The sequence below is a fragment of the Perognathus longimembris genome, chromosome 25 (assembly GCF_023159225.1).
Source record: "Perognathus longimembris pacificus isolate PPM17 chromosome 25, ASM2315922v1, whole genome shotgun sequence".
In the NCBI taxonomy this organism is placed as follows: Eukaryota; Metazoa; Chordata; class Mammalia; order Rodentia; family Heteromyidae; genus Perognathus; species Perognathus longimembris.
In genome coordinates this window covers 18,855,723-18,880,153 of record NC_063185.1, presented here as the reverse complement: position 1 = coordinate 18,880,153, position 24,431 = coordinate 18,855,723, and the positions used below count along the sequence as shown (strand labels likewise).

Below are 24,431 nucleotides of genomic sequence, written 5' to 3'. Positions count from 1 at the left end.
TGTCTCTCCAGCGCGGGCTTGTGGGTGGACTTCCCAGGGTGAATGGCATCTGTCTGTGCGTATCGAAACGGCCTTCAAATCAAGTCCTCTGTGGGATTTATACACTTTGTCTTATAATTTCTTTGCTGGTATAAATGTTTCATAGTTGAAAATTTTACCGGAAAAAAATCACATCAGAGATTTGCCTCATTTTATAAAGTTGAAGACTTGCTTCACTTTATAAAGCTGAGTCATAGTAATCACTGGATATCTGGTGACTAACGGCTCAGCATGTAAGATACTAGTTTTAAAGAGTAAACTTTATATTGGCCAACACCAAGAGTGTATTGTATTGATGTCATTATTTTGAATTAAAAATAATTTCTAACTTAGAGATGCTCAATTATAATCTATTAAAAAGCTTATTTCCAGTACTTCTTTAAATTTATAATAAAGCTCATGTAAAATGAGTGTTTTGTGTTCGGTTTTCTGTCAGGTGGTCCCGCCCGGTACCCCGAGTCTTTAAGCTCCTTGAACCCAATCTCCCCCCCCTTTTTTTTCTTGGCATTTTCATTTGGTGATCTAGGGGAAAATGAAGTAGAAAATCTTGAAGACAAGTCTCTAACTCTTTCCTTCAAAGTGCTGGCTTTTCTCTTGCACATATTTATCACTACTTTAAAATTATCTTTACATGATATTTTACAACTTTTCTGCCCTTCCTTCCCCCCACATTAAAAAATAGCATCATTTATCTGATTTCCTTTTCTTTTTTAAATTCAAACAGCATTTTGTATTTCCATGTCGGTAATTCTAAGTGTTTCTCATTCTCAAATGTGGCTGTATTGTAAGTTCATCCCATTGCAGAACCTTTGGGCTTATTTCAAGGATTTCACTTTAAATAAAGCTGTGACTTCCTCCTATTATAAAAAAAAAAAGAGAGACAGAGAGACTACGGGGTCAGCAAAAGCCTGCTGTAAAGGCCCTATCTTTGACAGGGTGGTATGTGTAGTCTCCGCTGCAATCAGTCCACTTTACTATTGAACAATACATAAACCAAAGGATAGGGTGGATATGTTAGACTCCTTGGTGTGACGAAACAGTTCTTGGTATGACAAAACGGTTATCAGCTTAACAGGAGGAAACATCTTCGCTAGATCCGTCTCATTCCATGACCGGTGGCCCTGTTGATTCTGGTGGTTGGAGCATGTCGCAGAGAATGTTCACCTTATGGTGGACAGGAAGCAGAGAGAGGAAATGCCTGTATTATTGGACTTTCTACATTTTCTCCACTTCTTCAGTCTGGGCCCAACGTCTATAGGATGTTACCACACATATTCAAGAAGATCTGTGTCCCTTAGTTAATTTCCTCGGAGATACCTTCCTAGGCATACCCAAAGGTGTTCTTTACTAATCTCCTAAACTAAACTTCTCAACCCAAGCCTGTGGATGATCAACATTAATCATCACAGTGTGCACCAATGAAACCTTTTACATGGAAAGGTCAAGTTTCAGCTGTGAGGTACAGTTTACTGGTCTTTAGGCTAGATTATGGCAAGAATGACCACTCTGCCTCAAACAAATGCTCAGAGAGTAGATAAATACATGTCAATCAATGTAAAGGGTGGCCCTATCAAAACACACCTAGGAATTCTGTGACAGGAGGTCCCAAAGACCCATGGCTAGACCTCCCTGGAAAAAGGAGACTTAAATTTTATTCCTAACACTTGCTACTTGTGTAACCTAAGATACATTATGGAATTCTGCCAGCCTCCACTTGCTCATCATAAAAATGGCCACAATAAAATTTTCTTTTTCTTTTCCTTTTTTAATGTGTCAAGTGTTTTTTAAATGGAAGTATCTTCAAGAATGTCCAGTTCCTAGTGAGAATCATATTTTAACTGTACACAGTAATATTAAAGAATCATGAGCAAACATCGTTTGTTCTCAAGATTAAATGAGATACTGTATAAACGTTTCATGTGATTTTTGTAATCTAGTATTCAAGTTCCATTCAGAGAGAATGAACATAGATTTGGAGGGGCACTGTTCTGAGAGTTATGCCCCCTCCACCACTCAATCCTCTAGCCCGGGGTGCGCAAACTTAGACTGTAAAAGACCAATGGCATGTTTTAGCCTATGCACGCCACTATGGTTTTTTTCTTTAAGTGACACTTAAAATACATTCACAGATCTTTGAAAGTGTAAAAATCATTCTACCATTTTAGTTTACAAACTATACAAAATCAGACAGTGAGCTGTCCTGAAGGTGAAAATCAGTTGACCTCAGCTCTAGACCCCTGCTCCAGTCAATGAAAATAAAATGCAAAACATATCCTAAGCCACATATGTAATTTTAAATTTTCTAATAGTCACATTAGAAAAAGGAAAAACAAATGAACAGGTAAAGCTAATTCTAATATTATACTTTGATCTGACATATTCAAAATATTAACATTTCAATAAGTAATTAGTATTAAAATTTTATTCATTAACTATTTTGCATTCTTTTTCTCTTTTTGAACTAAGCCTTTGAACTCATGTGCAAATACGACTCCCCTAACACATCTCTACATTTTAATGAATAAGATTCTGGAGCCCACAGTTGCTGTGTACCCAGCCTTGAGTTAGTGACTCAGCCCCACTGAACCTCAGGTTCCTTCATCATCAAGTGGGGGATCATCATATATGTTTGGGGCATACACAGGTCTTAATCAATTGCTTTAGTTATGGAATAGCCTTAGTTCAGAATCTAGCAAATAAGAGACACGAGCAAAAATGGTAACTAAATATTGTTCTCATTTTTTTTTTTTGAGTGAGATAGTTGGCTACTGTCACTAACCTTTCCTGATATTGTATACCCAGCATGCTTAGGAATGTGACTGCCTGAAGTACTAGCATGTGGTCCACCTAGCCACCACACATGGTGAGTGGAGACACAGAACCATAGAGACCTGGCTGAGAAGGAGCAGAGAAAAGCAAAACGAGCCGTGCGATCTACTCCTGTAACAGCAGAGCCCCGCCCTCATCCCCAAAATCTCTGAGAAGTGCATTTCCACGAGGAGGCACTGCATTTTGCAGCTCCTGCCGAGCAGGGGCCTGGCACCCGAGCAGGAGAGCTGACCAGTGCCCACAACAGAACAACATTTCCAGGTCTGAGACTCTTGATGCTCTTACTGGGGACTGAATTAGTTGAGGAAAAGAGGTACAAATTGACTTAGTTTCTGACACGCATACATTTGGTCTAATCTTCATGCGAAAAGATTACATCTCATTTGTATGAGCATAAATTTGACCTCAGCAATTCTGGGAGAAATTATCCTCTTTCTCATGAAATAGGCCAGCACATTGTTACAATTATAGTTACTTTTTTTTACTATTAAAACAATGAGAGTAAGAATTAATATTAATGAGCTGACATATTTCTTCCATGCTAGGTTAATAAGACTTTTATAAAGACAAGCTATGTGTCTTTGACTCCATAGAAAAGCATACTATGAGTCAACACACAATTTAAACAGAACTTGAGAAATATAGCACCTTTCTCCTCAAAGCTTACTTCTACTATGATCCAAAGACTGACAAATATATTCTACAAAAGGCTTGTGGGCTACATGGTCTCTGATGTGACCGTTCAACTTTGTTACTCCAAGTACCAAAGTAGTTTTAGATGATATGAAAAATAATGACCATGACTCTCAACCAAACTTTATTTATAAAAATTACACGGCCAGTTTCACCCAGGTTACAGTTGACTGCTGTTCTGGACTAACAAACAAATAGCCAAGAAAACACAAAAAGTATTTTTTAAATTCATAAAACATTTATGTCCACTATTCTAACATACGGCAAATTAATCACGTGGGGAGAACACCACACTGGGAATTAGGAGTGACTGAGAGTCTATTCCACTTCAAGTCACAAATATGAGTTGCACTAGCCTTTAAGAATGGTAGAAGGGGGGCTGGGGATATGGCCTAGTGGCAAGAGTGCTTGCCTCGTATACATGAGGACCTGGGTTTGATTCCCCAGCACCACATATACAGAAAATGGCCAGAAGTGGCGCTGTGGCTCAAGTGGCAGAGTGCTAGCCTTGAGCAAGAAGAAGCCAGGGACAGTGCTCAGGCCCTGAGACCAAGCCCCAGGACTGGCCAAAGAAAAAAAAAAAAAGAATGGTAGAAGGGGGGAAGGTATAGAAGTATACTAAGTAAAACCAGAAAAGTTGTGTCAGCTTATTTATCCAATTAAGCCCCTTTAATACAAACTTATTTCCAGACATGAAAAATAAAGTTTCAGTTATCAGTGATGAGGCATTGGGAAAGGATTTTTATTTCCTTACTTGTTTGTTTCAAGATGTTCTTGGTGCTCCTAAAAGTCAGACCATGAAATAACTCCTGTGCTGTTTAGGTGAAAAACAATAGCAGCTCAAATCCTGGCTTTTCAGAAAGAGAATTCTGAAGTATACATGGGAACAATTAAAATAAAAAATGGAAAATAATTTTTTAAACCCTGGTTATATTAGCGTTGTAACTGGGCATTAACACCATATGACATAATTGGCACTTGTCTCCGAGCTTTGTCTGAATCCAGAATTCTAAAGCCCTTTCGTAAGACCAATAAACATCTGCTTAGAAGAGGAGCCCTATACCGGGGAAGAAGAATGGAACAGAAGGGTGTGTTTCCTTTAAAGTACAGTAATCTGTTACAAGAGTATCACATCACTATATTTGTGACAATAATTACAGACACACAGCTACAAGACTTTAGAAGGGACAACAATTTAAAACAAGTGAGTGAACAAACAAACATCCCTGCAGAAGAAGCAGTGTTAGCTGGATGCGGAGACTGAGGTTTGGTGTTCCTTTCCAAGGTTGGATGTGACCAGACTGGAAAGGAATGCTGATGATCCTAGCAATGGTTTTATTACCATGGTTTCTCCTCCTTCTCCAAGACTTCCTCACTTCAAGCAAGAAGAATTTATTAACAAGTGGAAATCATTACTTGGTCATAATATTCAGCAGAACACCATCACGAACAACGGAGGCTTCCCACTGCCTGAACGTCAGCTGGGTTTTCCTCAGTCGTCCTACATGGAGAGACAGTACTTCAAAAACACACTAGCATGTATTCTGTGGCTCTTTCGCTGACTTCACCGTTTAAAAAGATTTGTCTACTCCCAGAGAGGGGCAAGAGGGAGGCATTGAGAGAGACAGAGGTCAGAGAGAGAGAGAGAGAGAGAGAGAGAGAGAGAGAGAGAGAGAGAGAGAGAGAGAGGAGAGAGAGAAACAGAGAGAGAGAGAAACAGAGAGGGAATCAGAGAGGGAGGAGAAAAAGAGAGACAAAGAAACAGAGGAAAATAAGAAAATAGTGAGAAGACACTATGACCACAGGGGATTCGCTGGCCCACAACATCTTCAAAATTGTAACTGCTCACAGTCCCATGAAGTCTCCAGAGGACGTGGCGCAATGTGTGTCCTGGCAGTGTGGAAGCCGTTCTGAACGAGGTGATACTCTGCATGTGTGTCTCCTTTGGCAGTTAGTGGGGTGCACTGGGCTCTTGGGGATGGGGCTCTTTCTTTAACTCAGGCAATTCAGTTCATTTTCCAAAGTTAAAAAAGAATTAAGTCTGGAAGACTTAAGTAAGATTCTGGTGCTTAGATTCTCTCAATGAGTGAGTTTCTGATGGGAAGTCGCAGCTGGATGGCTTAATTTTCCCTCCTTTATTTCTGGGCTTTCTTTGTAGGGATTAATCATGGCAAGACAGGCAACACCACAACAGAAAAATGTCACCTTTCTAACGTGTAAGGTCTTAGCCTGTGTGTTTCATGTGCCTCTATTCCTATATTTCAGTTGTATTCATATCAGGTTCACAATTTCTATCAAATGTGTACCCATTTTTATTTTTAAAGTCCTGGGGCTTGAACTCATGGCCTGCACACTGGCCCTGAGCTTCTTTTACTCAAGGCTAGTACTCTACCAATTGAGCCACAGCACCACTTCCAGCCTTTTCGATTTAGGTGGTACAGAGGAATCGAACCTAAGGCTTCATTCATGCGAGGCAAGCACTCTACCACTAAGCCACATTCACAGACTGTCAGTGTATTCATTTAATGTTTACTGATTTAAAATGGCATCCCCCCTCCACCTACATAATCTGCATAGATGTGAAACTTCATATTACTGCTAGTAACTGAAAAGCATTTCTAGTTGTGAAGGAGCTTGCCCCCAACAACACACAAACAAAGAAAACTAAACCATGCATGCAAAACCTAGCTAAATACATTGCCCTGACCGGGACTCCATTCCATAGGCTTGGTATCTCAGGTAAGGGAATAGCAAGCTTTAGAGAGGTACAGAGGGCAAGTTAGCACGAAAGGAAGACATGCTCCTTGGAGGAACCAGAAAGAGTAAGAAATGAAAAAAGAATAACTTTCTTACTGTGTACTGACATCGTTTAATGTCCATTTCTGAAAGAGAAACTAACTATGGACATTGGAGTGTCTTAGTTCAATAATTTAGGGGGATAGCCTACCAGCAGTCTTGTGCTTTTGAACCCCTTATTAGACTCCCAACAGTACTGGCACACACAATGCCCCCTGTCATCCTTAGGATAACTTAGCAACATAGAAGGGATCAGAAACTTTACTTATAGTCTTCAGGAACAAAAAGTGAAATGACAAGGTATTTTCAGCTCATACAGAAAGTCAGTGAGAAAGTCCACACTAGACTTCACAGTTTTGTTTTGTTTTCATTTTAAAACATATACTGAAGGGCTGAAGGTACAGCTTAGTGATAAAGTGCTTGCCCAGCACACATAGGCCCTAGGTTTCATTTCTACTGGTGAAAAAAAGGCTAGACATTTTGAAGTTTATTGATAAGTATTCAGCCACATTTTATACACATTCTTTTAAAAATTCATCTTTCCCCTTCAAATAAGAGAAAGGTTTTCATAAATAAACTTTGCTAATTTATAATTCTCAACACTTGATCTGCTGTCTTCACCTATGGAAAGACTCTAATGATGTTTCATATCCTTTATCAAAATTTAGGAAGAAATAGAATTATGAGCAGCCACAAAAAAAAAATTCCAGGGTGACAACATTGGAGCTTTTGAACTCCTTGAATGCCATGTTCTTCAAAGGCAACTTTTTCAGCAGTAGGGTCTCTGATCTCTGCAGCACAATAAATGGTTGACTGCCATTGAGGAAGCGGGCCCTGTGTGAGGACTGGGTTCAGGAAATAGATTACAGAGACTCCTCTGGTTACAGATCAGAATTTTATGGAAGCATCCTAAGTCTCTAAACTTTGATTAAGCTGTGTTTTGATTGAAACAGCTATTCAACTATTTGGGACCTGGTTGGTTGTGTTTACTGGAATGAGTTCTGAACAAATGAATTGATCACCAATCCCATTTGGTTATCTTGTATGACTGAAATAATTCTGCCAAGTAAAACAACCAGTCCTAGTTACGATGACGGTAGAATTGGAGTGTCTACAGAGCGGAGGAGATGAACCATTAACTTCATCAGCTGTATAAACAAAGTTTCTGACCAGTGGAAAATTTTAGCCAATATCCAAGGGAAGGGCTTCAGAAGAAAAAAAATCAGAGAGAAACTGTTAATGGAATATAGTGTGTCCCCAGACCTTGGAGTAGGGGAGCTGAAAAATTCTTTCTCATGGTGTGTTAAAAAATTGATAAGAGTTTGAATTTGAGGCAGCTTCTGGCTGGAAGACAATGGAAGGCATGCTTCAAAACTCATTTGCCTGCTCTGCTACTAAAACTGTTGATTCTGGGCCTGAGTCACAATGTTAGAGAGATCTGTTATTCATTGCTGGAGCCGTGTCAGGTTGAAGAAGGAAAGTACAGAGTGTATTACATATGTAATAAACATCTTCTGAATCCTGTTATTTTAGAGATTTTTTAGAAAGTAGTTCTAATGAAGATCCATTACACACAGCCATCGAGTTTGGTTGAGAATCTCAACAATCCTTAAAGATTCTATGGAAGGGTATGTAGGTATTAAAGTAAGTTTTGTTATTATGAAAATACCAGGTCCATTCAAATGTACATATTCAGCTTATATACAAGCTGCCTTACCTATGTATAAGTAAAGCACAGGTGAACAAGACTGCCGGTCTTAAGGGTAGGAGCTAATGTCTACCTGCTCATGTCCCAGAATCTCACCCAGCATTGTCACAATGTAGTCACTTAATGAATGACACATTAGCTGGGAATATGGCCTAGTGGCAAGAGTGCTTGCCTTGTATACATGAAGCCCTGGGTTCGATTCCCCAGCACCACATACATAGAAAACAGCCAGAAGTGGCGCTGTGGCTCAAGTGGCAGAGTGCTATCCTTGAACAAAAAGAAGCCAGGGACAGTGCTTAGGCCCTGAGTCCAAGGCCCCAGGACTGGCAAAAAAAAAAAAATAGAGCATGAATGACACATTAGATTGTGTATGGACTGCCTGATGGGCTTTCCTTAGTCTATCTGTCTAGAGTATCAAATCAAGTGTGAGAGAGAATCAGAAATAGAAATAGAAAGAGAGAGGGAGAGAGAAAGAGTAAATATAAGGTGTTGACCTCAGTAGCTGTGCAAATGATCACAATAGGAAAGTAATTCATTTCAAATATGTCCTATGCACTGACCCCTGGTCTACAGGACTCAAGTCTGGTCACTGTAATATTTAAACTGAAGATCCTATTCTTGGAATTTAAAACACTTCTATTCATTCAGAGTAACCAAATATGTGTAAAGACATTTTGAAATATCCTTAAATTAAAAAAATTAAGTTAAAGTATTTTTGGTTTACCCATGTGGTAGGTATTTCTGCAAATGTCTCTCACTTATCTCTTACTTCCAAGCAATTTCAGTGACACAGTAAATGGAGCTTTTCTATCTTCCCTCCACTCTTTCTCTTTATTATATAGTTTCAATTAGCTCCTTCTTTAATTTTACTAACTAGATTTTCCACGACAAAAAAAGATTCTAGAAGCTAACTTAGCAAGAAATGATCCTTTCCTGCTCAGAAAAGAAAGTGGAGAAGACACAAAATTGTGTGTTCTCAAGCATTAATGAGTTCTGTCCTGGTAACTAATACAAGTAGATATGTCTAATTGTATCTCAGGGATTTCTTGGATACCAAACAACATCCATAGCCACATAAGCTGAAACTTCATGAAGTCTCAGGGCCAGCCAGTCAAGACAGGCACTCGCAAGTCCATCATTAGCTCGCTGGGGCACAACTTCCTGTTTGCACAGGAAGTGGCAGAAGTGGAAGGCCCGGCTATAGGAAAAAGGCCTAAAGCACATCCTCAGCCCCCAGGGGCTGAGTCTGTACCACATTACCCTTTTCTAAGCCCACTAAAACTTGCATCATGGATGGCTGAGGCTGGAACAGGATGTGTCTGCCAGATGTTTTCTCATTCTTCATTTCAACTTTCACTCTAGTTCATTCCCCAGCACTCAAAGTAAAAAATAAAAAGGAACAAATATCCTATTTTTATAGGATATTCAAACATCATTATTCTACCCCCTCCCTGTTTTTTAAGGTTAAAATAGTCATTGGTATGCTATCTTAAAGACTGGTGGAACAAAGCAAATGTGTTTGCTTCCCTTGACTCTCATTTTCCTTTGGCAATAAATCTGAGGCAACCAAAGCCTGCTAGGACTCCAGTTCAATATTTTCTTGGGCTGGGAGGCAGATGATGTTAAGCTATGTAGAATCAGTTTCCCTATGAACAGTAGTGACTTTGTCCCCCTAGGGAATATCCGGCAATGTCTGGCGACAGTTTGGGCTGTTATTACTGGAGGGCAATGCTACTGGCATCTAGTGGGTAGAAGCCAAGAATTCTGCTAATCATTTGCAGTGTGGAGGACAGTCTCGCTCAACAAAAACTTAACTCATTTCAAGATGACATTACGGACAATAGATTGAGAAGGTCTGCTTTTAAAAAAATATTTAACTTAGTAGCTTCATGTGAATATTCTATCTGTTTGGAGTGTCACTATAATTGCTTTATGGGTAGAATAAGTTTTTATTTGAAACTACAAGAGAAGAATCATTTCTAATAATAAGGTTCTTTTCCTTTCTTTGTGTAGTCCTGGACATTGAATCCCTCCAAAAGCTACAACAAGCTACAAAAGCTTTCTACATTTTTGAACTACCTCTCAGACCCTTTTTTTTATATCTTGTTTTTGACACAGTCTCACTAACTTGACCCTACTAGCCTCCAACTTGTAATCTTCCTATCTCTGTCTATCCAGTAGGTGGTATTACAGCTACACACCACCATGTCAGACAAAAAGTTCTTCTTAAGGTTGAAAAATTCATCGTAGCTTGTTTTTGCTGTTCATGTCTGAAATTCCTACCAGTGATCTTTCCTTTCTAATATGAAACCCACTGTGAAATCCTCAAAGGCCATTCACTGATGTGCATAATTCACTCAGTAACTACTACCCAGAGCAATGTTCATGTGAGCTTTTTGCCTCTTCTCACTCTGCTCCTATGTTCAGGGCACTCATTAACCAGCATTCCATCCACAAGTCTCTGCATCTAAACCGCTTACAGAATCCTACAGAGCTGTCAGATGAGAAGCAACTTGATGGCCCATATGTGCGTATGTAACCAGAAGTTACCACCATCATTTGAACTGGGCAAGAATCCTGCCTTGGATCCTGGGTTTTAGAAGATGGATGCTCCTTTGGAGCTTGTCCACAGGGCCACTGGAGGGTGCCCATACGTAGTCTAGACAACATTTCTTCTCCATCGTAGTCTGGGTACCGGGGACCCTGATATTTTCTGCTGCCATGTTTATGCTTATCTGCAGAGTCTGAACAGATCTCTTCTCCTCGGGCATTCACTCAGCTGTGGGAAACAAACACCCAGAAATGTGTATCACATGCAAAGGCAGCTTGGTCACTTAATAAAAGGGGGGACGTTATTGGAGCTAGGGCCTGGAAAAAGATCATTACAAAACAAAGGGAAGGAAGGAAGAGGAGAATCAAGCCATCTTCTTTCTCTCTCCAATATTCTTCTCATAGTTTAGAGGACTACAAAGTGAGCTAAACCACTTCTTCTTCACTTGGTTATGATTTGGGTAAGTTCTTTAACTTAGCATTGGAGAAATAGGTGTTGAAGTCCCCTAAAAGAGGGAAGGATGTAGGGAGACACTATACTTGCATCCTAGAAAGCAAATGCCCTCAAGATACCTTCCACTGCCCTCTTGTCCAGAAGGTCTGTCTTAATTCTAGGGAAAAGGCTCTGCGCAATGTCTTTCTCCTTCCCTCATGTAAAGGGCTCAGGCCAGAGCACCCCAACTGTCTATTTCTGAGATGTTTGGGGACTTTTCTCCCTAGAAAAAAGCTGATCCCAGAAGCCTGGTGGCCCCTGGTGATTACTAAAACCATCTAAATTACTCACAGGCCTCAGGTCCCAAATAAGTCTGTGAGAGCCAAGCTCAGAGCCCAGCCAAACACGTGGTTGCCTGTGTGACAAATGGCCTTGGTTTCCTCCTCCAGGGAGTGGGTCTGCCAGCTATCCTGAGTGGTGGGTGGGAGGGAGGAGACCCATCCCAATATGGGAAGAGTCCTTGTCTTCCATCCTCAAGGCCAGGGTGTGTCTGGGAAAGGGTATCCAAGCTTAAACTCAGAAAAGGTATGCTTCCAAGAGAAAATTATACATCTCAGAAAGTTAGTCATTAATGTAATGGTATGAATCTACAATGAGAGAAAGACTGAAGCTGACATGATTTTTATCTTTGATATTATAGCTTCTAAAGTAGAGAAGTAATTACGTATGTTAATATTACATCCATTCCATATACAGTGAGGTTTTTTTATGACTGTTTCTTAATTAATCTTCCCTTTCCCCCACTCTCTGCTCGCTGCAAAGGCAAACAGTCATGTAATGCGTCAAGAATGATTTTCAGAGAAAAGCTAGGAATCAGAAAAACTTGGACTTGGATTTGCATTGATGTTTGGCCTTTGGTATTTAGGGAGTAAGCTATAAAAATAATAACTAGGCACAGGGGATGCAGCTCAGTGTCAGAATGCTTGCCTGATACGTGCAAGGCCCTGGGCTCAATCTTGAGCACTGTAATAATAAGAGCAACAACAACAAATTATCATGTGAAGGTTTCACACACATAATCTAATTAACTCCTCATCATAGCTTGTGGGATATGAACTATTTTTTTAACTCCAATTTACAGATGTGAAAACTAAGGCTCTCAGTTTAGATGCTGACTGAGCTCCATGGCCCCAGGCCGCGTGCACACCAAAGACCGGCCTCTGAAGCCAGAGACCTTTCACTCTGGCTTCATAAGCTTCTGGTAACAATGGAAGTGGGGGGAGGCATGCAGGGGAGGTGACTATAACTGCCTCACAAATCATTCCATTCTCTCTACTCCCATGTCCCCCCTTATATTCTATCTGGCTGTCACATACCTCTGGCCTTTCCTAACTCTAACCCCCCAAGGACCAAGTAACCAAAAGCATCAGAAAAGCAATAACAATTTTCTCTCTGTGCTTCTCCCTCAGCAGAATCTAACAGTCCTGGAGAGAATTACGAAAACAGAGCCACGGCAGCGGCTCCCACCCCCCTGTGTGAAATGCAGACACTAGCGAGATGCCAAGCACAAATCACAAAGGCTAGATCTGCTGTCCTCTCCTTCCAATTCCCCAGGAACCTGGACTCTAAGATGCACAGTGCTGAATCTTGCATTCCTGGAAGATTCTGGGCGATTGCCCTTGGATATTTGAAGATAACAATAGAGTTATGAAAATCAAATAAGATCCATGCACATCAGAGAGTGGCCATCTCCATTATTCCTGTCATTGTCGGTGTGTTTTGAAGCGGATGAAGACTGCATGCAAGGAAAAGGCCTTCAAGAAGAAGATGCAACAGGATAAGCAGAGCATTAGTAAGACATGGTGGCACATGCCTGTCACCTCAGCCACTTGGAGGCAAACACAGAGGGATTTTCAGTCGAGCCCCCCCTGGTTAAAAAGTGAGATGCCCATTTTAACAAATAATCTGGTCAGGTTCGAGAATCCAGCTACACGGAGGCATAGGTAGCAGCACTGCGGTCCAAGGCAGGCCCCTAGGGGAAAAAATGTGAGACCATAGCAAACAATACAACCAAAGCAAGACCAGGAAGAGAGTATAGCTCAAGTGGTAGAATGCTTGCCTAGCAAGTAAGTGTAAGGCCCTACTGTACCACACAAAAAAGTTCTTTGCACTATACCTGTAGTAGTAATTGATTCATTTCTCCCCTCTCATCTAATAGATATGTGAACATTTGCTATGGTTCAGACACTGCCCTAATGACTAAACAGTGGTATAATAATGAAGAGTCTTACACTCAGAGCTAACAATCTCACAGCAGAGCGGAAAATCAATAAATAAGTTGTCATAAGGAGAAATAACTATGATAGAAGAATTGCCGAAGGTATTTATTATGAGTGATTGGACAGGTCAAGGATGCCATCCCTGAGCTGGTGACCTTCAAGGTGACAGGAGTCAAAGGCAAGCAGGCAGGCAAGGAATTAGAATGAATTAGGCAAGAGTGTTCAAGCCTTGAGGAACAGCCCATGCAAACTTGCCAATGACAAGTCAGAACAAGAGAGAAAGAGAAGTGAACCTGACTTTCTCTTAGCAGGCTCAGAAAGGTGGCACAACCTGAAGGCTTGGAATCTTCTTCAAGCTCTTCTGAGTTCAGCTTCTTACCTTGTGTCAATCTATGCCAAACCCCATGGGTCTGCGAAGTTCTCTTTCCCTCAGGCCATGAGCACCTAAAAAGGCTCTAGCTCCCTTTCCCACACACAGAACATGAAGTCCTTACGACTTTGAGATGCTGCTTTCTGTACTGACTGAGCACAAGGCTGTGAACTGAGATCCCATCAGACACCCACAGACCAATTCCCACTTTGCACGGATATGGCTTATGGTAGAGAGTGCTGATCTGTATTTGGCATTGATCTCTAATTACCGGTCCTGACCAAGGCTGCCTCTCTCCCTCCTTTCCCTGGTTAACAAGCAGAAAGCAGCCACCCATGTGCATAGGAGAGCCCATGATGTTTTTTAAAAAGTATTTTAATCAAGTCTCAAATTTCTGTATGTGGTCAAGGTTCTTCTTTTAGATTGCTTGAAAATTTGGATTTTCATTATAAGCAATTTGTTGTCTCTCAGTTTTCACTGGTTTTGTTTCTCTGTGTTTAACTCTGTGTCTCTGTCTCTCTCTCACACACACACAAATACATACACACATCCCTTTGGAAAACACCTTAAAGGATTATAAAAGCTCAGAGTCCTTACAATCAATGAAGAGACCATCAGAGGCTTGAGTGGCAGACTCTACGAACAGGCAAGAAGAGTTGTAACAGGTAAGGTGATGGTGATTTTGCTTTGGGAGAGGTGGGTGTGGCCTGTGAGAGGTGGGTGTGGCCTGTGAGAGGTGGGTGTGGCCTGTGAGAGGTGGGTGGAGAGGGACCCAATTGGTAGAGCTGGAGACTATGGGTCCCAAACTGCAATAAAACCTGTCTTTAAATTTAGACTCACCTAAGCTCATCTTCATTGCTACTTTTATTTGTTACACAAGTATCTGTTCACTCTTATTTTAAAAGATGACTCAGGAGTACTGAGAGTGACATGTAAAATCATGCCCCTTCTTATACTACTACATCATTCCCACAGCCCACTTGAAGTAAACCCTAGCAGTGCCTTCTCACGCATTCCCATATTTACACGTGTGCATTTTTATATACCTACATCATATGCATCCTGCTAGCTGCTTATGCCATCAGATCACTATGTCTGTGAGTTCCACATCTAAGGATTTAATCAACCAGGTATGAAAAAATATTTTTTTAATACTGCATGGATACGGAATATATTCAGACATTTTTCTCATCATTATGTCCCAGACAATGGATTGATAATAATTAAGAGCATTCACATTTTTTAGGCATTCTAGCTAATCTTTGACATGATTTAAAGCATGCATGATTTAAAACATGCAAGACTTGCTTAAGTTTTACTATGTATTTCATATAAAGGACTTGAACATTTAAGCTTTGCCATCGGAGGGGAGAGTCCTGGAACCAGTCCTCGGTTGTATACAGGGAATGGGCATACACACACCTGCATGTCCTGGCTAAAACCCCAACCTTTCTCAGCTAATACATTTTAGACAGTTTATCCCAGGCACAGAGAACTGATCACATTATCAGCAGTGGCTATATAGAATAGAAGTATATACCAGAGGAGTCCTGAGGTAAGCTGGGGCAAAGACCATGTGTGCAGAGTTAGGAAGTGAGAACAGAACTTTGCCAGAAATTGGCACTAATTCTTGCTCTTTATATTTATTTCCATCTTTAAGCAGGCTAAGCTATATTACAATCACAAGTGCTGCCCATTATCCAGCCAGCCATGATACATATGCTGTACTTTGTGTACATTATTCTTTAAGCATATATAGTTCTACGAGGTAAAAGTATACAGGTGATGAAACTGAGGGTCCTTTCAGAGTTGAAGGATCTTAAAGATGCCCACGAAGCTAGTAACACATAAAGACCTCAGTCCCGGGGCAGTGCTATTAGCCATGCTACCCGTTTCTTCAGGTGCCAGGGCCTTTCAGGGGACGGGGAGGAAGATACTTCATTTTGGTTCCCAAAGACGATTACAAGCAAACAACTCATGCTCACCCACAGCTATCACTTGACTGGTTTCTTGCCAGGGCAGGCTAACCCACAACGCTTTGCATCCAGCAAACGTAACTCTTAAGACATCCGTCCTACACTTGCCCTCAACCTGCATCCCCGGTGACTCCCTGCGATGTCCACACGGCCGGCAAGCCCTGGGCTGGCTGCTGCAGAGCTGGGAAAGGGGAGCGGACATGCAGTTAGTGGCTGCAGTCAGCCTGTGGATGAGGAGGAAGCACGCTGGCCGAGCGCTGTTATTGGAGACTGCCCTCATTAGAACCCTGTAATTGGTTCCCGCAGGGCACTGGAGGTTACTGCCAAGAGCAGACAGGAAGGAGGGGCTGCGGGGAGTGTCCTGGAGGGGACCTCTTCTCTCTCTTAGCTTTTCTCCTCCTGGGAGAGCAGCCTCAGAGTATGGCAGAGCTGGGGGAGCGCCCTCTGTCCTCCACTTACCACTAGAGGCCCAAGGGCCTCATGTCAACCCTTCTGCTAGAGAAGACACCACCATTCACAGATCTGAAGAACAGTTAGGGAAGTTGGGATGACGTGCCACATGCTGAGTGTGGCAAATACAATTTTCCAAAGCACCTCAATGCACATAACGTTTAGCCCAGCGTTACAGGACTGTAAGGAAGGGACTACAGGCACCACGGCAATTCCAAGGTACCCCCAAAGAACAGATGGATCTCCAAGCCACAGACACTTAGCGCTGGACATGAAGGCACGGATTCTGTTCTGGGGGTGCCTGCATCTTAGAGGCTGAGGGCCTAGGGTGTTTTCTATGAAGATAAAGAATATGAAATAGGTACAAGTATTATGGAAATGAAATTAGGACAAAATGCTAAACAAAAAGCTGGGCACCAGTGGTACAAACCTGTAATCATCGATACTCGGGATGCTGAGATTCGAGCTTGATGGTTCGATTCCGGCCTAGGCAGAAAAGCTCATGAGGCCCTTATTGCCAGTTAAGCAGCAGCAAGTCAGGCATGAAACTGTGGCTCAAGCAGCAGAGGGCCAGCCTTGATCAAAAAACTAAGGGAGAATGTCCTGGCCCCGAGTTCGAGCCCCAGTACTGACACAAATGCATACACACGAGTGCATGCGTATGCACACACACACACAAATGTGGCTTTAAAAAAAAAAAAAAAAACCTTCTGTGATCTTTTGGAAAAGGTTGATCAGAAATGTTTATGTAAAAATGCCGCTTGTGACTCAGCTTTCTTTCCCCACGTAGAGCCCTGGAGAGCTCTTAACTACCCCTAGATGAATGAAGCCAGGCAAGTGAGAGGTTTGCCGGAGCTGCTGCCCCACCAGTCGTTTTTAAAACCTTCAGTCGCAGGTCAGGATCCACCCGCGCATGCGCATTGGGTTTCGTGTCACTCTGAGCTGGCAGTTCTCTTCCCCGCGCGCACACCGGCAGCCGCCTTGTGTGCATGACAGCGCCCTGCAGACGTCAACCTTGGCTTCAGGCGGCTGCCATTCCTCTCAGAGTCCAGGCGCCCGCGCCGTGTACAGGGAAGGCCTCCGTCCTGTGGCAACGACCATGCACAAGAGAAGAGGACACACGAAGACAGGCGGTCGCGACCAGGCGGAGTGATAAGTCATTAGTTGGGTCCAACGGGTCCTTTCCAGGTCCATCCTATGCAGACTGTGAATGTCTGCTCTGCACCACATTGTGCCAAATAGCTTTTAAAAACTGGTTTGACTGATAATTAACCCCAGGCCATATGGAAAGTCAGAGCTAGCCTGGCTTGGCTCAGACAGGTAAACTCATTTCCCTAGTCTGACTTCCGCTGGCTTGACGTGAAGAATTCCACAGAAAAGAAGAAGAAAAGAGAGAATGATGGAGAGGCAGAAGGCAGGGGGAAAAAAAAAGGACAGGAGATGAGAGATAAAGAAAGGGTCTTACAAAAACAAAAAAAGTAGGAGATTAATGGAAAAAGAATACTTAATAAAGCTCTCTTGGGTTCTCACTCTGTCTCTCCTTTTTTTTTTCTGAGGCTGCTGTATTAAATTAAAGTCATACATAGGTTTCAAAGGAAATCACATTTCTGCAGTCTGGTGAGCCCACCTGACAACGCGCGCTAACAGAATTGTAAATGTAAAGGGGGTTGCTTGTCAGTGCCTGACAGTTCTAAATGGCCTTTTAGTTCAGTACGCAGAGCTGTCATAAAAAAACATAAAAATGCATATGCAGACAGCTGAAACTGCTGTGCACATCATTATCTGCAAATGGTATAAGTATCCTGAACGAAAGGCCTTCGAGTTTAAGGACATGCATAAGACATTTCCCTGCCTCCAGCTTTAAAACAAAGCACTGTCAAGAAAACAAGATTCTCTGTGCCAGAACTGAGGTTTTTCTGTCAATCAGGGAGGTGCTACATTTGTACATATTTTTCTGACCCTGCATATGAGAAGAGCATTCTTAACAGATGTGTATTTAACTCCTGGCAGCTACATCTGTTTTCTTCTGCATTTTTTTCCCCTTATTTCTCTATCCTTGTTCTAAAAGCCCACTGCAGTGGGATGTTTGATGGTGTTATTTATTCATTTTGCCCTATCTTTGCTTTTTCCCTCACCTCTCCTCTATCTTCTTTTCCCTTCAAGGCATCTCCTCCTTCTTTTCCTTTTTATTATTTTTTTCTTTGTAATTCAAGAAGGCCAAAAGCAGCATATATCTGGGGCTAGAGCAATCAGATTGATGGAGATGTTTGTTACTCCTTCCCTAAGCAGGACTTTTATCTGCCCTTTACAATTGAAAATCACATGAGGACAAAGGCAATATTTATAATGTAATAGTTGTGAACCTACCTGCAAGTCAGAACCACACGAAGAACATGTCAAATTTTCATTCCCAGGCTCCTTCAGAACAAGTCTGAATTGGAGTCTCTTAGGGCAGGTCAACGTGTTTGTGTCTAACACACATCTCATTGATGATCATGTTTACACTCATTCAAGCACACATCACAAAACATTCACAACGACTCTACTCTGGGGCCATCATTGTTGGAAGCACTCAGGATATAGATGTGGGGGGGGGGCGGAGACCAATTCCTCCAATTAAAACATACCACAGTCTCTGGAAGTAGAGAGGCCAATAAGCATATAAACACAAATATCCAGCAAGTGAAAAATATGTGAGGGTAAAATGAAGCCGTGAAGCAGAATAACGCTACCCATGGCTGGTTCATGTGTAGAGGCCAGGGAAGACTTCACTGATGAGCTGGCCTCTGATAGGAGGTCCCAGTGAAGAGAAACCAGCCAAAGGATGATCAAGGAGGACCAGCGTCATCTCCTCATATTCTTTAACAAACCAGAAAGTAGACTTGTGAACCTGGGTATGAAGAATGTTGTATTCAGTGGAAGTAGTGACTTACTCCAAATTACACATGTCATGAAGTAGCCAAATGGAGATTTATATTTGGTGCCTAGTAAAATAGGAGAGAATCAATTCCAAATTTCATTTCTATTTCTCTCCCTATCCAAATTCTGCCAAAAGTTTAGGGTCAACTAAAAGCACAATCTTTTCTCTCCATTATCTAAGATGAATCTATAAACGTATCTAAACTAATTGTAACCCATTCTTTATATATCTACATATAGGTCTATCTCTCTTTATAACTATATCTATACATGTAATATATCCATGCATATATCCACCCATCCATCCATCCATATATATGCATGCACACATCCAATATATATGAAGGACATATTCCACTATACCCACTTACAAACAGAACTTTATTTTTTCTGAGCTTTTAGGATTTAGATTAAAAAAATGATTTCCAACCAGGTTATAAAATCCTAAGTAAGATTCTTAGCTTCTTAAGCCACAGAGCATATTTTATATCTCCACAGTTCTGGCCCACTGAGAGATTATTTTTATTTCACAAGTTCTCATGTTTTGAAACGGTTAGATGAATTGCAAAGAGTGGTAATGACCTTTAATGATGATTTTCCCTGTGACCAAAGACCATTTCACTGTAGGAGCTAAACTGAAATGTAGGCCTTGGAGACTATTTAACCAACTGAATGGGACACGAGACCTGGAGCCAGAGATTAATATCTATGCTACTAGCCATGACAGTCTAGAAACCATGAAGCCACTGTTCACTAAACTTGAGAATGGTTATCATAGTAAGAGTTACATGAAGAGTCATTGTGAAGTTAAATAAGATAAAGCTTATATGATGCTTAGTCCGTGTATGACATACAACATAACTTAAGAGATGCTATAAATGTTACTTTTTGGGTACACTCATTAGGCATTACCATGTGAAAAATTGGGCCAACCAGTTAGAACTAAAAACCACATTTCCCCTTGCCTGCAAAGACATGAAAAGTATAGCCCCTCCCACATTCAATGTACTCAGTTATCCTCTGAGACATCACTCTTTATTCTACGCTTTCCTACCACAGTCTCTTCTAATAGAACTTGTGTCTTCTAGCTATTATAAAAAGTAATGCTTCCCTGCTCCATCTCCTGGGGTTTACTCCTGGGGGTTGCTTTTTATTGAATGTACAATTTTGTTACTATGGAAAATATATTGTGATTAATGAGACCCAGTGACCAAGGTTACTTGGGATAGGCTGGAGCTGGTTAACAGGATGTCCTTACTTTTCACAGGGCCAAAGTTGGCTGCAGTAAGTTGGCTGCCTTATTAACACTGTTAGCAACTCTTGGAGAGAGTTTCATTTAAAAGGGGACAACTCTGGCATAGAGTTGTAAAGAGATTTAAAAATGAGACCGTGTGAGAGGTCTACTAGAATGAGATATATCTGTAGTTGCAGAAACAAGAAAAAAAATCAGCAAGACAAATATTAATTTGTAAAATTAACCCTATAGATAGGATGGACTTATATAATTTTAACTATGTATGAAAATGCCTGTCATATCTTTGTACTAGTATTGGAACTTGAACTTGGACCTGGGCTCTTTTTGCTTTTCCACTCAAGGCTAGAACTCTACCACTTGAGCCACAACTCCACTTCTGGCTTTTTGATGGCTAGGTGGACATAAGAATCTCATACACTTTCCTTTTTTGGTTGGCTTTGAGCCACGTACTTCAGACTTCAGCCTCTTGAGTAGCTAGAATTACAGGCTTAAGCCACTGGTGCCCAGCTATACTTTATATATATATATATATATATATTTATATGTATATATATGTGTGTGTATAATATTTAAATGATGTGTTACATTTTATATATTATATATAACATATATACATAAATTTAAAATGATCATTTAAAGTATATTATTTAGAGTTTTCTTAAACACACACTACTGGGTAAGTTTTATCCTCTTATATAATATCTTAATATGCCTCCTGGTAACTTCTATCCTGCCCTTCTCCTTTTTTTGGTCATGGGGCTTGAACTCCGGGCTTGGGTGCTGTCCCTGAGCTCTTTTGATCAAGGCTAGTGATCACATCTGGTTTCTGAGTGGTTACTTGGGGATAAGAGTCTCTTGGAGACTTTTTTGCCCAGGCTGGCCTCAAACCATGATCTTCAGATCTCAGCTTCCTGAGTGGCTAGGAGTACAGGCATGAGCCACCAGTGCTTGGCCATCCTGGCCTTTTAAAAACAATCAAAAGCATGATCATTCCATTATTCCTAAATGTTAGAGTTGAAAAACGATTTAGAGATCTTGTTCCAAAAGTTTTTTCCTCGGCAGTGAAGATCACGGTGTTTTATTTTTCTACAGGATTTCTCCGCATGTAGGTGAGTATGTACAGGTTCACTTTCTTTATTGTATACATTGAGCTTGAAGTGGCACTGAAGTCTGTGTATACAGTTAGAATCTGAATCTGTAATTCAGAAGAGTGGACTGGGACACAGCAACAGATTCAGTAACTATTGATATGTTTCTTGGTAGTTAAAGTCATTGGGGAAGAAAGGAAATTATCTAAGAGGAGGATGTCAGATGAGAAAACATGAGAAAAAGTTGAAATCCCAAGGTTCTTCCTTTCTGATATGATTGCAAAAGTTAATTTCGTTACTTGTCAGGGTAATGTAACCCAGATATAGCTGAAATTCCACATGGCTCAGTGTGCTCTCTGTTGCCAAGATATTACTGTAGAGACCCTGACAAATAATGTAAATTTCTTACTGTGAGTGTCTTTAAAGGGAGCAGTGTATGAAATGCTTCTCAAAAGTTTCTGCACAGTTAATCTCTCCCTTTTCAAAATATCTGACTCAGGGTAGCTGTGAATATCGATAGTGCTTTCTCATTCTTACACTCCTTTTTCTTGCTCTGTAATTCATTCTCATTGTCACGGTCCTTTTCCACAAATATCTTTCCTCTTTCCTAAGCCATGCTGCCGGTTGTATATGCATAGCACCTTCTATTTCAAGCGCTGCTGGATCACCTGTGGACAGGCGGGTGTCTCGCACAGAAGATAGCATGGACTTTAGACATGGACTTCTTTTTATTTTTTTAATTAAAATTTTTATTTATGAGTTGAGTCTATGCCTTAAAGTTCTTACGTTTCCCTGTACTGGAATATCAATAGTGTCCTTGGGGTTTTCTTTGAAAGACTGAAAAGTACCTATTTGTGTACGTATTTCATAAAACCTTCAGTGGGAGTGAGTGAATAAGGGGACCACGTGGCCTGTTGGGAGAGACCCTCTCTCTTGTAGGTTGTCTAGGTAACTTTCACTTGACTAGGACTGGAGAGTATGAAGTGATTATTCGTCAAGCTTCAGGACTGGCCTCAGTATAGTGATTTGTACAGCAAAGCAAGATGCAATTCAATTTCGTGACCACTGATTCTTTCAAGGCCATTAATTATTCAATACATTTTAAATAGATCATAATTAATATTTGGTACATAATCCACCAAAGTTCCCCAAAGGATATTCTAGCACACATCTTTACTAAAATTGAGACCGACTTCATTTAGGCCCATCTATAAGATCTATTTCTCCATGTAATAATAAAGTTTTAAAAAATCCAATAGGTTACTTTTGTCTGTTTCATCCATGGTGAACCCATGCTGGCTGTTATAAATCACCATATTATTTACTAAGCCTCCAAAGATCAGTCTATTCTAGAATTTTGGTCAAGTATAGTTAAAATTAAATTCCTCTCTATAGTTCCCAGAATTTGTTGTTTAAAAAAATCATAAAACTGTTTATTTGCCTCTAGCATGCTGGCATCGATCTTCTTCCTGAAACAGTCTAAGAAATTACAAACAGCTTTACTTAACAACATAATATGGGACCCACATCCACTCCCACACACTTGCTGCTATTCTTCCTCCTCCTCTCTTCACTAGCAGTCTGGGGAGAAATAAATTTCTCCCCTCCCACAGAAATTTCAGCTCTTCTGTCATTTTCCTTTCCCTTGCTAAGTTGAAACATTTCCCCCTTTCCTGTCTTGTCCAACCTCCAATTGTGGGACTGAGGCAGACCTTCCTATTTACTGAAATGACTGTCTGCTTCCAGATGCCGTCCACCCCAGGACCAGCCCCTTCCGGCTCAGAAACCGGAAGTAGGTGATTCAGACAAAAGGATTTCTGTGCAAAGCACAGCATTTTGTTCTCACCAGGAGAAGTCATACTGTGCTTTAATCTTTGGGCAGTTATCGAACATTTTCAGTGTGCCATTTATCTGAAACTTAAGTCCCTTCTACTTTCTTCCACAAACTCACAGCATGTTTAAGTAAATCAACACAAGAAAATATAAAGTGGTTTTTTTGTGTTGTTTTTTTTTGTTCTTTTTTGTTTTTTGTTTTGTTTTTTTTGTTTTTTTTTTTTTGCCAGTCCTGGGCCTTGGACTCAGGGCCTGAGCACTGTCCCTGGCTTCTTCCCACTCAAGGCGAGCACTCTGCCACCTGAACCACAGCGCCACTTCTGGCCGTTTTCCATATATGTGGTGCTGGGGAATCGAACCTAGAGCTTCGTGTGTAGGAGGCAAGCACTCTTGCCACTAGGCCATATTCCCAGCCTTGTTTGTTTGTTTTTTGATGTATGGAGTGAGAATTGTTCAACTTTAAAATTCAAGCCTTGGGTTTGAAAGCCACTGGCTTTCCCCATTCTCCTGGCATGATTTCGACCTTGCTGTCTTCATTTTGCTCTCCAAGCTGTTTCTAACCTCAGTCTGTTCCCACCCTTGGGCAGGAACTTCTCCAATCATCAGTTTCTCATCCTAACACATTGGCCTGTACATTCTCAGCACAGTGATTACTGACTAATTGGGAAAACAATCCAAACCCGTGAGGAAATGGGCTATAATGTGTTTCCTCTCTAGGCAACAAATAGCAATCCCTGGCCACCATAGAAGTTACATTGCTGAAATTTACTGGGATTGACAAATCCATGCTTAGCAAAGTCAGGGTCTTCTAACAAAGAGGACAGCGGAAAGAAGAAGCATTCCAAACAAACCCAGATTGGTAAAATGTTTAAGCATAAACTTCTGAAACACAAGAAGGAATGATTTTTCTGAAATTGAGGTTACAAGTTACAATCCTGTCCACTGAATTTTATCATACAGATCATAATGTATATATGCGTGTATGTGTGGATATATATCCCATATGCATATATAACTCATATATACGTATATGCACAAGTGTGTGTCTGTGTGTTGCTTACATAATTTTTTAGAAATTTAAATCTGAGTATCTTTGGATAGGGTATATTGCCACAATGCACACTATCCTCTGTTGCCTGTGCTAATAACCTTTATAGAGTAACATCCAAGAATACTAGCCCTAGAGTCAAAAGCCACCAGTACTAATTCTATA

General features: G+C 41.0%; 1 long non-coding RNA gene across 1 annotated transcript; it reads right to left on the bottom strand.

The window, feature by feature from the left end:
* Positions 1-253: 253 nt before the first annotated feature.
* LOC125341939 lies at positions 254-23,626 on the bottom strand. Its single transcript, XR_007209110.1, has 3 exons — positions 23,616-23,626; positions 16,383-16,388; positions 254-816 (listed from the first exon to the last, which is right to left on the bottom strand). It is a non-coding gene; the product is annotated as an uncharacterized LOC125341939 (long non-coding RNA).
* Positions 23,627-24,431: the final 805 nt, after the last annotated feature.